Source organism: Toxorhynchites rutilus, chromosome 3, assembly GCF_029784135.1.
Source record: "Toxorhynchites rutilus septentrionalis strain SRP chromosome 3, ASM2978413v1, whole genome shotgun sequence".
Taxonomy (NCBI): domain Eukaryota; kingdom Metazoa; phylum Arthropoda; class Insecta; order Diptera; family Culicidae; genus Toxorhynchites; species Toxorhynchites rutilus.
In genome coordinates, this window is record NC_073746.1 from 133,539,178 (window position 1) to 133,559,923 (window position 20,746).

Below are 20,746 nucleotides of genomic sequence, written 5' to 3' on the forward strand. Positions count from 1 at the left end.
GTCATTATTCAGTCCGGTGGCAGAAAAGAAATAGGATTGGGAGAGAAGAGCATAATATTTACGCGAGCAATTTACGCGAGCAAGCGAGAGATTTTCATATCACTTTGCAATTGCAATTAATTTGATTTCCGAGCGGGCACCAGCTTATAAGCCACTGTTCAGCTCCATGGCAGCAAAGAAATGGGATTGCCACTGTTCAGTCCGGTGGCAGAAAAGAAATGGGATTGTGAGAGAGGAACATGCTATTCAGGCGAACAAGCGAGAGAAACTATTTTGTTATCACTTTGTAATTGCAACGAATTTGATTCTCGAGCGGGCATCGGCTCAGTCCGGTGGCAGAAAAGAAATGGGGATTGGGAGAGAAGAACACACTATTTAGGCGAACAAGCGAGAAAAACTATTTTTTGATCACTTTGTAATTGCAACTAAATTGATTTCCGAGCGGGCATCGGATTATAAGCCACTGTTCAGTTCGGTGGCAGAAAAGAAATGGGATTGGGAAAGAAGAGCATAGTATTTAGGCGAGCGAGCGAGAGAAACTATTTTCTTATTACCTTGTAATTGCAACTAAATTGATTCCCGAGCGGTCACCAGTTTATAAGCCACTGTTCAGTCTGGTGGAAAATAGGAAATGGGATTGTCATTGTTCAGTCCGGTGGCAGAAAAGAAATAGGATTGGGAGAGAAGAGCATAGTATTTACGCGAGCAATTTACGCGAGCAAGCGAGAGATTTTCATACCACTTTGCAATTGCAATTAATTTGATTTCCGAGCGGGCACCAGCTTATAAGCCACTGTTCAGCTCGATGGCAGAAAAGAAATGGGATTGCCACTGTTCAGTCCGGTGGCAGAAAAGAAATGGGATTGTGAGAGAAGAACATACTATTTAGGCGAACAAGCGAGAGAAACTATTTTGTTATCACTTTGTAATTGCAACGAATTTGATTCTCGAGCGGGCATCGGCTCAGTCCGGTGGCAGAAAAGAAATGGGGATTGGGAGAGAAGAACACACTATTTAGGCGAACAAGCGAGAAAAACTATTTTTTTATCACTTTGTAATTGCAACTAAATTGATTTCCGAGCGGGCACCGGATTATAAGCCACTGTTCAGTTCGGTGGCAGAAAAGAAATGGGATTGTCACTGTTCAGTCCAGTGGCAGAAAATAAATGGGATTGGGAAAGAAGAGCATAGTATTTAGGCGAGCGAGCGAGAGAAACTATTTTCTTATTACCTTGTAATTGCAACTAAATTGATTCCCGAGCGGTCACCAGCTTATAAGCCACTGTTCAGTCTGGTGGCAAATAGGAAATGGGATTGTCATTATTCAGTCCGGTGGCAGAAAAGAAATAGGATTGGGAGAGAAGAGCATAATATTTACGCGAGCAATTTACGCGAGCAAGCGAGAGATTTTCATATCACTTTGCAATTGCAATTAATTTGATTTCCGAGCGGGCACCAGCTTATAAGCCACTGTTCAGCTCCATGGCAGCAAAGAAATGGGATTGCCACTGTTCAGTCCGGTGGCAGAAAAGAAATGGGATTGTGAGAGAGGAACATGCTATTCAGGCGAACAAGCGAGAGAAACTATTTTGTTATCACTTTGTAATTGCAACGAATTTGATTCTCGAGCGGGCATCGGCTCAGTCCGGTGGCAGAAAAGAAATGGGGATTGGGAGAGAAGAACACACTATTTAGGCGAACAAGCGAGAAAAACTATTTTTTGATCACTTTGTAATTGCAACTAAATTGATTTCCGAGCGGGCATCGGATTATAAGCCACTGTTCAGTTCGGTGGCAGAAAAGAAATGGGATTGGGAAAGAAGAGCATAGTATTTAGGCGAGCGAGCGAGAGAAACTATTTTCTTATTACCTTGTAATTGCAACTAAATTGATTCCCGAGCGGTCACCAGCTTATAAGCCACTGTTCAGTCTGGTGGAAAATAGGAAATGGGATTGTCATTGTTCAGTCCGGTGGCAGAAAAGAAATAGGATTGGGAGAGAAGAGCATAGTATTTACGCGAGCAATTTACGCGAGCAAGCGAGAGATTTTCATACCACTTTGCAATTGCAATTAATTTGATTTCCGAGCGGGCACCAGCTTATAAGCCACTGTTCAGCTCGATGGCAGAAAAGAAATGGGATTGCCACTGTTCAGTCCGGTGGCAGAAAAGAAATGGGATTGTGAGAGAAGAACATACTATTTAGGCGAACAAGCGAGAGAAACTATTTTGTTATCACTTTGTAATTGCAACGAATTTGATTCTCGAGCGGGCATCGGCTCAGTCCGGTGGCAGAAAAGAAATGGGGATTGGGAGAGAAGAACACACTATTTAGGCGAACAAGCGAGAAAAACTATTTTTTTATCACTTTGTAATTGCAACTAAATTGATTTCCGAGCGGGCACCGGATTATAAGCCACTGTTCAGTTCGGTGGCAGAAAAGAAATGGGATTGTCACTGTTCAGTTCAGTGGCAGAAAATAAATGGGATTGGGAAAGAAGAGCATAGTATTTAGGCGAGCGAGCGAGAGAAACTATTTTCTTATTACCTTGTAATTGCAACTAAATTGATTCCCGAGCGGTCACCAGCTTATAAGCCACTGTTCAGTCTGGTGGCAAATAGGAAATGGGATTGTCATTATTCAGTCCGGTGGCAGAAAAGAAATAGGATTGGGAGAGAAGAGCATAATATTTACGCGAGCAATTTACGCGAGCAAGCGAGAGATTTTCATATCACTTTGCAATTGCAATTAATTTGATTTCCGAGCGGGCACCAGCTTATAAGCCACTGTTCAGCTCCATGGCAGCAAAGAAATGGGATTGCCACTGTTCAGTCCGGTGGCAGAAAAGAAATGGGATTGTGAGAGAGGAACATGCTATTCAGGCGAACAAGCGAGAGAAACTATTTTGTTATCACTTTGTAATTGCAACGAATTTGATTCTCGAGCGGGCATCGGCTCAGTCCGGTGGCAGAAAAGAAATGGGGATTGGGAGAGAAGAACACACTATTTAGGCGAACAAGCGAGAAAAACTATTTTTTGATCACTTTGTAATTGCAACTAAATTGATTTCCGAGCGGGCATCGGATTATAAGCCACTGTTCAGTTCGGTGGCAGAAAAGAAATGGGATTGGGAAAGAAGAGCATAGTATTTAGGCGAGCGAGCGAGAGAAACTATTTTCTTATTACCTTGTAATTGCAACTAAATTGATTCCCGAGCGGTCACCAGCTTATAAGCCACTGTTCAGTCTGGTGGAAAATAGGAAATGGGATTGTCATTGTTCAGTCCGGTGGCAGAAAAGAAATAGGATTGGGAGAGAAGAGCATAGTATTTACGCGAGCAATTTACGCGAGCAAGCGAGAGATTTTCATACCACTTTGCAATTGCAATTAATTTGATTTCCGAGCGGGCACCAGCTTATAAGCCACTGTTCAGCTCGATGGCAGAAAAGAAATGGGATTGCCACTGTTCAGTCCGGTGGCAGAAAAGAAATGGGATTGTGAGAGAAGAACATACTATTTAGGCGAACAAGCGAGAGAAACTATTTTGTTATCACTTTGTAATTGCAACGAAATTGATTCTCGAGCGGGCATCGGCTCAGTCCGGTGGCAGAAAAGAAATGGGATTGGGAGAGAATAGCACACTATTTAGGCGAACAAGCGAGAGAAACTATTTTCATATCACTTTGTTATTGCAACTAAATTGATTCCCGAGCGGGCACCAGCTTATAAGCCGCTTTTCAGTTCGGTGGCAGAAAAGAAATGGGATTGCCACTGTTCAGTCCGGTGGCAGAAAAGAAATGGAATAGGGAGAGAAGATAGTATTTAGGCGAGCAAGCGAGAGAAAATATTTTCCTATCACTTTGCAATTGCAATTAATTTGATTTCCGAGCGGGCACCAGCTTATAAGCCACTGTTCAGTTCGGTGGCAGAAAAGAAATGGGATTGTCATTGCAGTCCTGTGGCCACTGTTCAGTCCGGTGGCAGGAAAGAAATGGGATTGGGAGAGAAGAGCATAGTATTTAGGCAAACAAGCGAGAGAAACTATTTTCCTATCACTTTGTAATTGCAACTAAATTGATTCCCGAGCGGGCACCGGCTCAGTCCGATCATAGTGTTTAGGCGAGCGAGCAAGAGAAACTATTTCCTATATTGCAACTAAATTGATTTCTGAAAATGAGAATAGTGTTTATGGCCCTAACACTGTAACAATCAACCTCGCAAAATTTTGGATTCATCGATTCCGTTCCGGTAATGTTTGTTGTTGTCAAATATGCACCCCGCTCTGGTTGTCCAATTGTCGGAAATTTTGTCAGAATAATGGAAATCGTGGAGTGTAACATCATGTACGCATTCTTTTGAATAAAATGGTATACATTTCAATTAAATCGGATCGTTATAACTATGTTAAATAAATGCCCTCGATTCATCATTGTTCAAATGTTTCTGAGATGTTCGGAGTAATATGTCGAAGCATGGAAATTTCAGGTTTCATTATATCGAGATGATAGCAGTTTTTTTTATTGATTTGTAGAATAATGAAATTTTTGTTGCACGAATGATGGCAAATATTGTCCTGCGGAGCTCAAAAAATACAACATTTACATTTCAACAATAGCATATACTAGTAATTATGAAACTCAAAATAAAATTGCGCGAAAATAAAGAATGTTTTCTAAAAAGCTTGAATAATTTTCTGACATCTGAAATAAGCGACAATCAATCAAATGTACTGTAATCTTCTCATTTACCTGAAACAAGAAGGCTTGGATTCGTTGTGCGAACACGCACAACTCTGCTGCTCTTGGTATTCCAATGTGATGCTGTCTATCGTCCAACGAGATGCTGTAGGTTCGATTTTCTACCTGGAGTGGACACACTCCTCGAGCCTCGAGCAACAGTAATCTCGATAACACTTATCGTCGACTAGTGGCGCCACACTGTATGGATAACGTACCGTAGCTCATTAAGCTTTCTTTATGAAATCACAAACACGTTTCATCACTCAAGATTGCACTTGTGTTGCTACTCTTCCCCGATGGGTTCATCTGATAAGATCTTGATCGAGATGATTCCTATTGTAAGACAATTGAACTTGATTTGGTTGCAGGTTCCGGTCGAGAAATAATTATTTGTCGTGTTGGCATAAAGCGTAATGTTGTTTATTATGAAGGTAGAATCAATCCCAATGCTGGACGGCATCAAAATAAGTGCAACATAGAATAGGAAAAATATGATGTGGAGAAATAAAAAATAATATTCCATGATAACAACAATTGAACAATTGATATTTAATTATTTTTTTTGAGAGTAATAAACACCGATAAATTGACATTACCATACCATAGATAGTCAATTGCATCTTTTTGAACGCAAATTGAACACGCTTTACCATCTTTCCATGGTTTATATTGTTTTTATCATTATTATTTTTATTTTGAGTGAGCAATCGGTTACATATTACTAACATAGTTGATAAGCATAATTGTCGAAATATTGAACTCTCGACCCCGTCTGGCTAACGCCATTTGAGCCTACATAACAATATATATTTTGGGGAATAAAAGTTTGGGAGAACGTAACTTTAAGCATTCTTATTGAACCATAAACCTACAATTCAGCTCAATGTGAATGGTTTTAAAGCAACTTCAATGAGGACCGTTCCCGCAATATAAGAAGTCGTATAAAACCATGAAATATATATGCTTGATATATATACATATATTGATTTTTCCCAAACAAACATTAACATTGCATGAATTTTCACTTTGTTGTTGGCATTAATCCATCCATGCACATTGAATTTTCCCCCCATAACAAACATTGGCCATGGCATCTGCATCTCAATACGCTTTGAAGTGAGCGAAATCGATAATATTGACGTGCTCCCGATGTTAATGCATTTTTAACACCATTTGCTGAGGTTGTTACGGTTATGCTCGGAACCATTTGGTATATATTGTCGAGCGTTCCATTCATGCTGCTGCTGCTCTGTATGTTCTTTCCTCCCGCCATTGGGGATAACAATATAACAAATTTGAATTGATTGCAAACGTGTGTGCATGTCGTTTCTGTCCAATCGTTCACCGCTATTTCTGCGATGCCGGGGACTTGTGGTATGTTGCCAAACATTTATGGCTTGATTGATCGCACAAATGGCATATTGGAGAAATGTGTGTTCTATAAAAGTGATTAAATTGGTCGGACCTCTTCGTTGGTGTGAGGTAAAATCGTTCTACCTGATGTATTTCTGTACTATTACCTGATAGAACAGAATGACTTGACAAGTGTTCTGGTATGCGAAGAAATACCTGTATGGACATACTCCAGAGATAAATCGGCTGAGCGAGTATACAAAAAAGCAAATCTCAGTTATCAACAATGAAGAATAGTGAATTTTATATGAATTGAAAGAAACGAAAATTGGGGAAAACCTCAAATCGGTCGTAGCAATGGTGAAATTGCACAGATTGCACTCTGGGTTATTCCCGCTTTCATCGTGTTTTCTGGATATGTTTTCCAGCAACTACGACAGGTTTGCAGCCATACTAAGAATGCTCCAGGGAAAGCGATCTTGTTGTGAGATTGAGTTTAAAAGAAGCTGTGGTGTTGAATGGCGCATAGTTTGAATCAATGGCATTGGAAATGTTTTGACGTCTTTCATATGTGTAGTTTCGAAAACGAAAGCGTTACGTCGGAGGTGCAAGGTTTTGAGCGTTGATGCGTTTTTCAATTCATTTGAAATAAAATTGAAAAATGTCTAAGTGATATAAGTGTTATTTATTCACCCAGGAAAACTGCTTCGATGGAATACTATTGAAATCATTATAAATATACAACCGTTCCATGTCAAACCGATATAGTTGTTCTCAGATTTTCATCAAAATCGGTAGTTTTGTTCCTTATCGTGATATATGAGACCCGTATTTAATTTTTTTTCATTAGGGTACCCATTTGGTCCGAAAAATAAATCTATTTTCACCTTTTTCCAAAAATGACTTTTTTTTTCAAAAATTCATAGCTTTTTGACCACTGAACCGATTTAGATGATCGACATATCAAAAAGAAGCCAAATGAGCTATTCTTATTTGAAAAAAAATTATAGGAGGTTGTGTTCAAGACACGATCGCATTATTGACGTAGAACTACACTGTTGTTTAATTCAAGTCGCATGTTCATAACTGCGGATATTACTTTATAATGCAACGAAAATTTTGAAATAACCATTTTACCAGTTTGGTCGCCCTGAAAGGTTTTTTTATTGTCGAATCATTTGACGATAATTGTTTAATGATTCATTCTTGTGATCGCAGAACAATACGTGCACGATACTTGCTACATGCTAATGGCAAGCAAAATCAAATCACATACAAAATTCCTGAACGACATTTACTTTGTTGGCGACTAAATAAACGAAATAAAATCTATCTGTTAATTTCAACAACCTCGAAAAGAGTAGAACTGCTTCATTATGATCAAGATTAGCGCAAATGCAATACTAGTTGAAAGCAGTTTTGTAACTGGCACGTGAGCCCAAATAAATTAATAACTTAATATAACTTATTGAATAACTTGATATTCCCCAAATAATTTTTTAGTGCGCAACCTTAACACCTGCTTCACCATAGCGTCAGTTCAATGCATTGATTACAGAAAACAGACAATATTAACTGCTTGGAAAAAGGCTTAATATTTGCCTCAGCAGAGATTCATTGCTAATACCCTAGCGTAAATAATTCCCTCTCGCTATCTCTCCTCCATGTTTATATTTATCATTGCGACTGCATAATCTGCAACATCAAACGCACGTACGCACACAAATATCCATATATTGATGGCTTAAAGCAACTAAATATACACACACTTATCTCTGTTTTGCGCTCTTCTCAACAGAAGCCCTTTCTGTTAATATTGCTAGTCTAAATTAGCTTAGCTTTCATCCTTTGTGGAGATAGTTTTTCTGAGTGAGCTGACGATAGCCTAGCTTGATGATTCCCCACACAGTTGGGTAGCTCAGAATTTTAATGATATGGCGTTAGTTTGATGCAATGATTGCAATGCCAAAGACATCAGCGAGTGAGTAATTTGGTCGCGTCCACAGCTGAATCCAAAACGAAGAAATGTAATGACGCAAAACAAGGAAGAACAAGCAATATTCATTGCTTTGCATACAGAACGATACTGAAAGTTTGCCTTCCTTCCTTGCTTGAGACTTTAAACTTCTTCAGTTCATTCGTCTCTAACCTTCAAAAAGGCCCTTGGAAAACTTTACTTCATCCATAATATTACTCCTCCACCCCCATTGCCTTGAGAAAGGCATTCGATCCCTCGCCGTCCAGCTCGCCCAGCAACGATGTTGCTCAGTCGATTTCACCGCGAAGAATGAAAGTTTGCCTCAGCGAGATCCACTGTTTTTACTCTAGGCAAATATTCCCCTTCGTTCTTCTACTTTTCCTTTGTTCACGGAGACTTTACATCTTACGATTTCCCCTTCGTTGCTCGTCGATAAGTTGCTCGTTATTGACAGCTTTGTTCGGGAAAGCAAACAAATGGACAAAAAAAATGTATGAGGGAATGGGAATGCTTCCAATTTTCATCAAGTTAAACCATATACAGACTATGCGATTGTAAAGTATAGCATATCAAACAAATCTTAGGGAATTTCCGATTCGTTTGGTGTATAAATCGCCAAAATCCGTTCGCGGCAAAAATATTTATTAACGTTAACTTTATTTCATTAAAACGTGACCTGTTTTCTGATGAAAGACGTAGTTCTACGTCAAAAGATTAAGCATTTTACAAGTGTGAACTGTAGAGCTGTTTTATGTAGTCTTTTATGACAATTCTCATTTCCAACTAGGAAAACTTCGTACATTTTTTAATAATAATTTAGATAATTTCCATTCTAATAAAGTGAAACGTAACACATCAGGACAAATCAGGATCATTTCAGAAAAATCTGGGAAAATTGAGAGTTTGTCAGCACATCAGGGAACGTGTCAAAAAGTCTGGGAAATCCTGAAAAATCAGGAAGGTTGGCATCTCTGCCAGTAAGTATAATTACACGATAATGTGCGATTCACATAGAACGTAACGGAGAAGAACGTCTACGCTCCGTCAACGTCTCCACCAATTCACACGTGCAGTCAATGCTTCCACCAGCCCGACCCGTCAAATGTCAAACGAATGATTTATTGAATGTTATTCATGGTGTCGCCACCTACAACAATTTTCAATTGCAATGCCCTCTACCGAATCAGCATGACTAGAATCAGTTCTAAATTTTGAAAAATTGAATGAAAATCATTGAATTTTAATGCTTGAACCCCGTAGTCCAACCGTTATTCAACAATAATAATATATAGACTGTTTCTCTCAGCTGGTCGCGAATGATTTTCACTCCAAAATTTGGATCATAAGTACAAAGTACAGTAAGTTACTTATAATGCGACATGCCGAGGCACCAATTAATGTCGCATTGGAGGCGATTTTGACCAGTAATTGGACATTCGCGACTGGTGGCGACTTTCAATGTGGGGCCATAATTTGGACCCCAAACTCAATGTTTATAAAAATGTCCGATTAGAGGTAAACATGTCCAATTAAACGTGTTGCATCACAGGTCTGTTCTATTAGCTAAATGTTGAATTAGATGTAAATTACTGTACAACCAAAATCAAAACAAAAGCCGAGACACAAAGCCCAGACAAAAACCAAACGAGCCGTCCGTCTCCGTCAATTATTCTTTTTTACAAATCCTGCCTGTCGTTTTCGTTGAACGTATGCTGACGGGTCGTTACGTTGCTGGTGTATGTGAATGTTTTCATGAGAATTGCATGGTAGAATCATTGACGTAACGTGACGTAACGTGACGTGACGGGACGTGAACGGAACGTGGATGTTGCATGTGAATCACACTTAATCCAGAATACGAAATTTGTGAAACAAAATTGCTTGTAAAATATTATAATATCAACAATGCTGCAGTAAATGGTTACCGGCAGTTAAAAAAAAGGCTGTATGGAACAGGAGATTCAATTAAAGTTGACAAATAACATTGGTGGAGAGAGCGCGAACCGTTGGTATCATATTACGAGCTGCGGAGAAAACGTCAGTCATTATAGAAAAAAGTACCGTTTGTCCAGCGATATTGTTCCGAAAAGTTCACAGCAAGCAACAGAAAAAGTATCCGCTCTCATAGAAAGGATACATGGACATACTAGACAGAACATCGCTATCGGCCAAAAAGAGTTCTGCGTTTGAGCTGAATTTTGTTACAAAAAATATTACACACAAAATACACCATTGCACTATGAATAATTTGAGCAGAAAGTTATTTTCGGTGTTACAATATTAACCGTGGTCGTAAATAAACTTGCAAGCCCAGTTTTAACATACTTTTATGACTGTGGTGCACCACCATCCGAGGCAGTGGCAACAGCGCAGCCGTATAGCGACGAGTTAATAAGCGAAGGTGGCTATAGGCAATCCACACTGAAACCGCAAAATAGTTCCGTGCCGCCAGCGGAAGCCTTAAAATTGGTACATAAAAAAGATTTATTCTGGCTGTTATTATGCTGTGATAGCGGGCGTAAGGCTTCCACTCGAGACACCGCCGGCACGATTTGGGTGCTGTCTTGCCGCAGAAAGGAAATATGTACTCTCACACAAGTGCTCGACATTGGTGGAAATGCAACTGTTTCGCTAACCGCATATTTCCTCGTCTGAAGTGACTTTCTATGGACCGCTGGTTCCGGTGGAAAATAAAATTCAGGACTTTTCCTTTTATTTTGCACAAAGCACAGAATGCGTTTTCTTCATTCAATTTAAAAAAATGGAATTACCTCACAACTTCGTAACTCGCTTTCGTAAGTTTCGTTTGCAGAATTAAATTCATGTTGAATTGTGGAAATACTAAGCACGGTGCAAAGCGCACATAATTTAGCTCAGCCCTGGAGGAGGAAAAGTGATGAAAATTACTGTAACGTTGTTTATGATCAAAGTCCATTCCCAGGAACAGCTCCAGCTGTGGCTTGTTTGGACGATGCAATTATGTCAAACCAGGAGGAACAGAGCGGCAAATAAAGTTATTCCCTTTCTTGCTTCTGAGTGGCATGTACGCTGTTAGTGGATTATTTAAATCACAAACAGAACTAGTTGGAGAAACTCACTTTCTGTTTGTATCGAATAACCATCAGCATGACGAATGTAATTCTTTTTTTTTCTTCTTCCAGGAATATATTCCGCATCGTCGGAGGTAAGTGCACTTTAATCACACTAACCCGTTCGTCACACTGGATGCTCTGCCGGAAATAATGGTTCACACCCACTGCCATAATAGCTCGCAGCATCAATGTCCATAACCTCGAGAGAATAGCGGAGCCGCTGACGTGAAAGCAAAGCAAAATGTGCACACAGAGAGGAGACGAGCAAATACTCAACAACAGTGGTACTATTCAAAATCAGCGAAGCATCCGTAATCACCGAGGAAGAGGAGCTACTGCTACTACATATTGGGGTGACCATGTGAGGACAGTGCACACGGCGGGGTACTGCGCCAGTTCGGGACGAAAATTGGTCCACGCGCTATAAATCTTCAGTTTACCGGGATTCGTCTAAACGGACAGTGTGCGGGCAACATTTTCGGCACGCAATGCAGTTGTGGGCCCTTTTCGGGAACTGAATGTAAGACCATTAGAATTATGCGGCATCCGTCAACCCTCTTTTGTTGCTTATTTCCATATGGACACTAAATCTAAGTTGACGTGAGTGGCAAAGCACCCGAGGATGTCCTTTCATAATCATAAATCGGGCATCCCAAACGTTACATATATCTAGGTGTTCCAAATCAATTGGTCGGTGGTTCATTTCTGATTAACGAGTGCTAGTGTTATATGTACCGTTATGATGGCCAAAGGTTTTGACGGGTCATGTTCATGTGAAATTGTTTTAACGTCAATAACTATATCTGCTGCGGACAGATTCGATTTGTTTGATATGCTATACATTACATTTCCCCACTTCATAAAGCGTAAAATTTACGAACACATTATCAAACTTTACCATTTTCCCGTACAATATTTCCGTGCATTTCTGTGCTTCCCTACACGTTTCATCAATATCGAGCAACTGTTGTAGCGTAAAGGTACAATATATTCACAATATATCAGTTGCGCGTAAACCGCTCACCCGAAACGCAAACCCTTGCACTACGGACACCGAAAAGAAAAAAAAAAGTAACTTAATGTCCGCCTATATGTTATCAAAACGGGCGAGAGTATAAAAGATGTCATTTGTGATTTCTATTGCACAGTATCGCTCCAACGAGCAATTCCACCCCAAATCAGCCGGCTGCTAACCCGACCCTCTACAATTTGTAGAAACTTGCTGCTTATGATGGACACTACCTAAATTCACAATTTTCATTATCAGATGACCAATTAATAATACGACTGACTTTTCAAAAGGGCGTATTAAAAATCATATCTTTCATTCAAAACACCGTAACTCAAAATCCAGATGTCTGATTAAGATACGATGTTTGACAAAGCTGTTGGAAAATAAATGAACCATGCACAAAAAATAACATTTTGAATGTACAGTAAAACCTGCGGTTTTTTTGTGGGAATTTTTTTTGTGCGATTTTTTTTTTGCGGGATTTTCTGTTCTTGTGCGGTGTATGAAAAGAAGCATAGTTGACGAAGTTATCGTCCATTTAGTTTTTTTTCGATGGTTTATATGCATTTCAGTGCGAAAAAAGCATATTTCCGTCTCAATTATCCACTTCTGAAATCATTCCCCTCCTCTCATCAAATGCTCTAAGTTTTTCTAAGTTTTCGCATGACATGATTTATAACAGCGACACGTTTCGACATGCAACTGAAAGCACAAAACAGCCACGCGCAACCGAAAAGGTATCTGTCACATCGCAAAGCAGGGAAACAAAAGGAAATTGAACGGTGAATGGCGTGGATTTGAGTTATTTTCTTGGGGGAAACCTGTTTTATGTGGTCCCTATCTACCGCACAAAAAAAGTTTTTTTTCGAAATGTGTACCGAACACGATTTTTTAAAGCTACTGGTGAAGTTTTGCACGATTTTTTTTATGCGACTTTTTTTGTGCGGTCCCTATCCCCCGCACAAAAAAAGGTTTGCCTGTACTGTTAAAAATTATTACTCAAAACTTGAATTTAATATTAAAAACTTTTAGATCTCAATTTTTATTGGAAAGTCCTCCCAATTTAACAAAGTTTGATGTACAGTGGTGCCGTGGTAATCTCACCAAAATAAAGATACGAATTTTTTAAAATTTTAGAAATTTCAATACTTTGTGAAATCGTAACCATTTAAGAAAAGTAACACAGAAAATTGAATCTGCATGCGATTCTACATGAAAAACTATCAGTAACATTTTATCCTAGGACCAACCGTTTTCGAGATATATCCAATTTAATAGTTGAAGTCATGCTCGTGGAATATTAGAAAATGCACACTGCTGTTGGACATTCCAACTAAGGTTCCCGAAACATATATAAATTTTCAAAACTTTATTTCCGCTATAAAAAAAGAAAAAAAAATTGTAAGGCGTTGTATCTCGGACACGACCGCATATTTTCGACGTAGAACTACGCAATTATATTATGCAACCCACTTATTTACCACTTCGAATATTATTTTAGAATGCATCGAAATTTTTGTAATAGATTTTGTTCTTCGTTACAAATGAATTTGATGAACATCCTGTTACGTTTGATATGATGCCTTGGACTACCAAAATATATGAACGGAAGAATTGTCAACGATCATTATACATAGTCCGGTCTGAACAGAACGACAATCGAGTACAAAAGTACTCAACACCAAAAAATACCCCTAACTTGCATGTATTTGCAAGCGGATTCGCCCAGGCACATTAATTATGAAGTCCGTGTTAGGGAAACACAGCTCAGTGGGGAAAAAATACCCCCGACTTGCATGTTTTGACAAAGCGAATTACCCCAGGCACATTGATTTAGAAATCGGTGTTAGGAAAACACAGCTCGATGGGAACAAAAATATTCCCGACTTGCATGTATATTCGCAGAGCGGATTTCCACAGGTACATCGATTTTGGTGTCTTTGTTGGGGAAACCGTAAATTGGGCCAATCAAAACTTGGCAGTTAGGGCTTTTAAATAACGCTTGACATTTTACAATTTTTCAATTGTTCATCTCATGAAAAATAACATTTTATTAATTGTGATAGACACGTAGAAATATTTCCTATCAATTGATGCAAACTTCTTTTCGATCTGTTAGGAAATGTTCGAGTTATAAGCATTCGAAATACGGGTAGGGTTAGCACACAAATCGGCAGCACAAATGTACGGGAAAAAACGAAGTTCTTCCAGTTTTCATGAATTTGAATCGTTTAGTGATTAGCGAATTGTTATGTATAGCATATCAAACAAATCTTAGAGAATTTCCGATTCGATTGGTATGCGAATCAAGAGAATCCGTTTACAGTGAAAATAGTTATTAACTTTAACTTTATTTCATAAAAACGTGACCTGTTTTTTTGATTTGGCACCCTTCCTGAAAGACGTAGTTCTACGTCAAAAAGTTCAAGAAAAGTGAAGTTGAACGGTTTCATTCTGATTAAACATGATTATAATATAGATAACTAGCTGTACCCTGCCACGCTTTGCTGTGGCACATTGTGGTTGCATGGTTGAGTTGAATTTTTAATTTTTTTATGTTGTAACAACAATCCTAGTTTTGTTTGGTTGTTTTGTATATTGTATCATAGTTTGAGATCAATCGTACCGTATTTTTCGAGTTTTTAATGCGCACACAAACGAACAGAACATTTTTATATATATAGAGATAGAGATAGATGGAGGAAATCGATAAATTTTAAATCACTTCGAAACACAATTTCAGTTCATGATTTTGTCAAACACGTGGAAAAAAGATGTTTCCTTTACATAGAACACATATTCATCACTGAATAGTCGATTTTCATTAGAAGCTCAATTTCAGAAACGCACTCTGGTCATATATTAGGCTGTCAAAAAAGTCCTGCGGTATTTCCGCGAGGTGTCGTTGTAAGCGCGTAGTTCTAGTTGTATTCATTGTATCGAGTCATACTATAGGTTGTTGGAAAGATATTTTTGCGCGCTATAATATAGTCCTTGACAGTGTTTTGTTTGGTTAAGTCGTTCGTGAGTTATAGTGTCGCAAATATGGAGCAAACTAAAGAGAAAATCATATTTTATTTATTTTATATTTTTTTATATATTTTATTATATATTTTACAGTACTACTATGACAAAGGCAAAAATGCATCTCAAGCTGCCAATAAAATTTGTGCAGTTTATGGACCCGATACAGTTTCCATTTCCACCGCACAACGATGGTTTCAACGTTTTCGTTCTGGTGTAGAGGTCGTCGAAGATGCGCCACGCTCCGGAAGGCCTGTCGTCGAAAATTGCGACAAAATCGCTGAATTAGCCGAGAAAGACCAGCATAGTAGCAGCCGTAGCATCGGCCAAGAGCTGGGGATAAGTCATCAAACCGTTATTAACCATTTGAAGAAGCTTGGATTAACAAAGAAGCTCGATGTATGGGTGCTACACACGTTGACGCAAAAAAACATCCTTGACCGTATCGACGCATGTGAATCGCTGCTGAATCGCAACAAAATCGACCCGTTTCTGAAGCGGATGGTGACTGGCGATGAAAAGTGGGTCACTTACGACAACATGAAGCGCAAACGGTCGTGGTCGAAGCCCACTGAAGCGGCTCAGACGGTGGCCAAGCCCTCATTAACGGCCAGGAAGGTTCTGCTGTGTGTTTGGTGGGATTGTCAAGGAATAATCTATTATGAGCCGCTTCCCTATGGCCAAACGCTCAATTCGGACCTGTACTGCCAACAACTGGACCGCTTGAAGGTAGCACTCATGAAGAAGAGGCCATCTTTGATAAACAGAGGCCGCATTGTCTTCCATCAGGACAACGCCAGGCCACACACTTCTTTGGTGACGCGCCAGAAGCTCCGGGAGCTCGGATGGGAGGTTCTATTGCATCCGCCGTATAGTCCGGACCTTGCACCAAGTGACTACCACCTGTTTTTGTCCATGGCGAACGAGCTAGGTAGTCAGAAGTTAGCCACAAAAGAGGCCTGTGAAAATTGGCTATCCGAGGTTTTTGCCAATAAGGAAGCGAGCTTCTATAACAGGGGTATTATGAAGTTGGCATCTCGTTGGGAACAAGTCATCGAACAAAACGGCGCATATTTGACTTAAAACAGATGATTGTAACTTATACAAATGAAAATTCACTTATGATATGAACTTATGAACAAATGAAAATTCAAAAAAATACCGCAGGACTTTTTTGACAGCCTAATATAAAATCATGTTTTTTCCAATTTTCCAATTGTTCATGCCGTAACAACACTCCTTGAAGTGGGTTGTATGTTGTGTACAACTTTGAGCTCAGTCAGTTCCGCACTTTTCAAGTTTTTGACGCGTACACAAACGAACAGAACATTTTTATATATATAGAGATGTATTATAAGCTTAAACATAATCAGGCAAGTAGCAGTTAGCAGTTATCACACCCATTCTTTCATTAATCCTGGGCATCGATGAGACTAAAATAAGATCGTGGGGCAGAGGATGAAACCACCAACTGTAGTTAATGGAAATCCGATAAATCCCACGATTTCATTTTAGTCTGAGAAATGCCCTAGATTAGTGAAGGAATGGGTGTGATCACTGCTACTTGCCTAATTTTTTTAAGCTTTTAGTACACTATCTGTATCATTATTATGTTTAATCATAATGAAACCGTTCAACTTAAAAAGTTTTTTTAAGTTTTTTTTTTATTTTCATTCCTTGCTTCGATTTTTTCCAGAATGTTTTCATGATGTACTGTATTCTTTTAGTCAAATTATACTATTAGTCAAATAATTTCATGTAATACCCATATTGACGGAGTTTTGAAAAAAATACATATATCACCATTTTGTTGCTGTAACCATTTTGAATTTGAATTTTTCATAAATAACTGTGTTCCTCTAGTTAAGCCCTTTCCCGTACCCGTATGATACCCGTATTGATGGGGTTTTGAGAAAATATGTAATCCGCCTTTTTGTAGCGACCGCCATCTTGGAGCACAGTGCTCCGTTCAGCGGTAGCACTCCGATGAAGGGTTAAAATAGACTAAAATAGACTTTCGAAGCAGACCCTAAAATGCAGTACTCTGCAGTAATGCATCATAAAATTAGTTTGGCGCAATTTATATTTTTGGTTGAACATACAGAATAATGAATTTTACATCTACACATTTCCGCAATACATGCAGTCTTCCATTAAGCCTTTCCGCAAGCATGAGTGACATCCTTTCTTCAGAAAACATACGCTGCGCTGCGCCTGAGTTTAATTTTCATCAGCGCGTGTTCGTAACAAACAAGTATTCTCTCTTGGTACGAAGTGTAAAAAATTCATAAAAACATCGCTACTCACTAGTGTGACACGCGCATCATCATATACACACACACACATAAAATTCTCTCGTCTGTTTTGTCTTCGCTCGTTCTGAACGAAACATAAAAACAGCAGCGCGCCTCCATACCAACCGTATATGATTGTGTGAAGCAAAAAAAATCAACAGAGACAGGTATAGAAATACTACGCAAAATACGGTGCAAAACGCGGTGCAAAACTCGGTGCTGACAACAAAACATTTGATGTTTGTTTCGGAGCGTGCTCATTTACCATAGCGCATGTGTATACAAGGAGAGCTCAACATGTTGCACATCAGCACCGCGTTGCATTCTGAAGTCTGGTGACATCTTTTGTTTATACTGAGTATCATTATCTATTATACATAACAGAATTTTGATTTATAAACGAGTTCATTCGACGTTAAAACTCGCTTAGAAAAAGTGCGAACTGATACATTGTTGCTTAAAATATAAGATTAGTATACTTTCTTGCTGAGGTAGCTGAGAGCAGACAAATGACCACAAAGGGTTAATATCCCTTAAAATTACCTTTTTCAAGGCTAACAGCAAATGAACGCGATAGTGTAAAACTTCAAAAACTAAACTAAGAAAAAACCTATTTTAACACGGAAGCGAATTTTTGTATTTTGAATCCTCAATGATAGAATAATCAATCAATCAACAAAAACACTGTAGAGGCGAATGAACTTTATAGATTATAGTCTGAAGTCTTTATGTAACAATTTCATGGGGAAGGATCTACCGAAAAAATCCTCCGTTAGTTCAAAATTTGTATGTTTAATCCTATTCCGAAACATTCTAAATACCAAAATAAAAAAGGTGAAATTTGATTTTAATGAAAGATTTCAAGCGCATGTAACTCGACTATTGCTTGGTAGATCACAGAGATGTTTAACCCTTTGCGGCCGAAATCATTTTTCCTAAAAAAGATTCTCTTATCTTCCCACGATAATAATCTCTTATTTATACCCAGTACCGTTATCTTTTATTCGTAGAAGCTAGAAGCGTAGAAGAACAGATTCACTAGACATGAAAAATCGTACAAAGGAGGTTTAAACCATTACATGGTTGAGTTAAGCATTTAGTATGATTCCTTGCTGTGGTGGCTGAGAACAGACAAGAGAACGCAAATGCTTAAATCAAATGATTGGAATATAGTTCTACGTATCTACGTAAAGAAAATTATTAGTTTGTATAAACAAACTTTAGAACAATTGAAAAATGTCCATCGTTATCTAAACGAAAATCTCACGTTCTGATTGGTCAAATCTGTGGTCCTCAAACAGTGCTGCCTGAAACGAGCAACTAACGTAGCAGCGAGGCAATATATCCATGAATATATCCATAATACGAACGCGCAAAGTTATCTGCTTTCGAATGTATTTTCAGAATATGCACAAACATGCCCAGTTCAGAGTTTGCATTGACGCGCAGAAGTGAAGAAGCGAAGAAGCGAAGAAATTTAAAGTGGAACAGTGAAATAGTAAGTAAATAAAGGGTGTGTCACATCAAATTGCATCACGGAAAAAACGCTGTAGAAATTCGCCCAGTAGATCGATCCTTTTGAAAATTTTAGACAGTAAAATAAAAACTATTAAACAACTTTTGGCATTTTCTTTTTATTCATACTTCGAGCCCAAGCCCGTATGCTCACACCTTCCTCTTTACCCCGTCCATAAGGTTCTGTACAACGTCAGGTTGTAGTTTTTTTGAACAGAAATCCATTTTCTTTTGAAGTCCGCCTCCGATTTGACAACTTTTGGGTTCTTCCGGAGGGCCTGCTTCATAATCGCCCAATATTTCTCTATTGGGCGAAGCTCCGGTGCGTTGGGCGGGTTCATTTCCTTTGGCACGAAGGTGACCCCGTTGGCTTCGTACCACTCCAATACGTTCTTTGAATAGTGGCACGAAGCGAGATCCGGCCAGAAGATGGTCGGGCCCTGCTTCAATAGTGGTAGTAAGCGCTTCTGTAGGCACTCCTTAAGGTAAACCTGCCCGTTTACCGTGCCGGTCATCACGAAGGGGGCGCTCCGCTTTCCGCAAGAGCAGATCGCTTGCCACACCATGTACTTTTTGGCAAACTTGGATAGTTTCTGCTTGCGAATCTCCTCCGGAACGCTGCATTTGTCCTCTGCGGAGAAGAACAACAGACCCGGCAGCTGACGAAAGTCTGCTTTGACGTAGGTTTCGTCGTCCATTACCAGGCATTGCGGCTTCGTCAGCATTTCGGTGTACAGCTCGCGTCTTCCCCACCATGTTTTGCCTTTCGTCGCGGTTAGGAGCCTTCTGAACCTTGTATGTACGCAGGCCCTCCCGCTGCTTGGTCCGCTGGACGAATGAACTTGACAAATTCAGCTTATTGGCGACATCCCGGACCGAACTTCTCGGATCACGTCTAAACTGCTTAACTACGCGCTTGTAATCTTTTTCACTGACGGAGCATCCATTTTTGCCGTTCTTCCGGTCGATGGTTAGGTTCTCGAAGTATCGTTTTAGTACTCTGCTGACCGTGGATTGGACGATTCGCAGCATCTTACCGATGTCCCGATGTTACAACTCCGGATTCTCGAAATGAGTGCGCAGGATTAATTCACGACGCTCTTTTTCGTTCGACGACATTTTTCCAAATTTACGAAAAATTGACAGTGAAGCATGACCAACGTGATCTATACACTCTTATCTGATTATAAGCGGAAGCTGAAGATATAATTCCTAAAAATTAAATTTCTACAGCGTTTTTTCCGTGATGCAATTTGATGTGACACACCCTTTAGTTCGCAAAACAATTTTGATTCCGCGAACCTTTCGGTTACTGAAGCACCGAGCTGCTTTACATTACAGTAAATGGATCAACAATACCTTAGAGAAAACAAAAAAGGACGAATTTCATGCCAACTCATCTTAGAAGTTGGCAGCACCATCTCAGATTGCAGTGAAATGTTGAGGGTATAAAGATATTGGTCATTAAAACAACAAAATTTCCCAACAAACAATTTTAATCAGAGAATGAAATATAGGAAGTCGTTTAAGCTTTCTTATTTTTTTTAAATTGTTCTGAAAAAAAATTATTTGTAAAATTGAAATTTATTATTCTCAAAAATGTTTTTTTTAATTCTCAAAAAAAAAAATATGAATAGTCCATACAGTTGCCAACAAGTTACCCATACATCGGAAGAAGAGCACTGTTACAGGGAAAAAGTTTTTCTAACAACAAATTTTTCATGTTTTCGTAAAAAAAG

The 20,746-nt window shown here is 39.1% G+C and overlaps 1 protein-coding gene across 6 annotated transcripts in view; it reads right to left on the reverse strand.

Annotated features, from left to right (window-relative positions):
* LOC129775305 (protein rolling stone) overlaps window positions 1-20,746 on the reverse strand; it is a 239,195-nt gene that overhangs the window by 156,798 nt on the left and 61,651 nt on the right. For 4 of the 6 annotated variants that reach the window (XR_008742922.1, XR_008742921.1, XR_008742920.1 and 1 more), the window contains exon 2: window positions 4,749-5,072. The exons of the other annotated variants lie outside the window; for them this stretch is intronic. The gene's annotated coding sequence lies outside the window, so the exon portion shown is untranslated. The remainder of the gene's footprint in view (window positions 1-4,748; window positions 5,073-20,746) is intronic. 6 annotated transcript variants of the gene reach the window in all.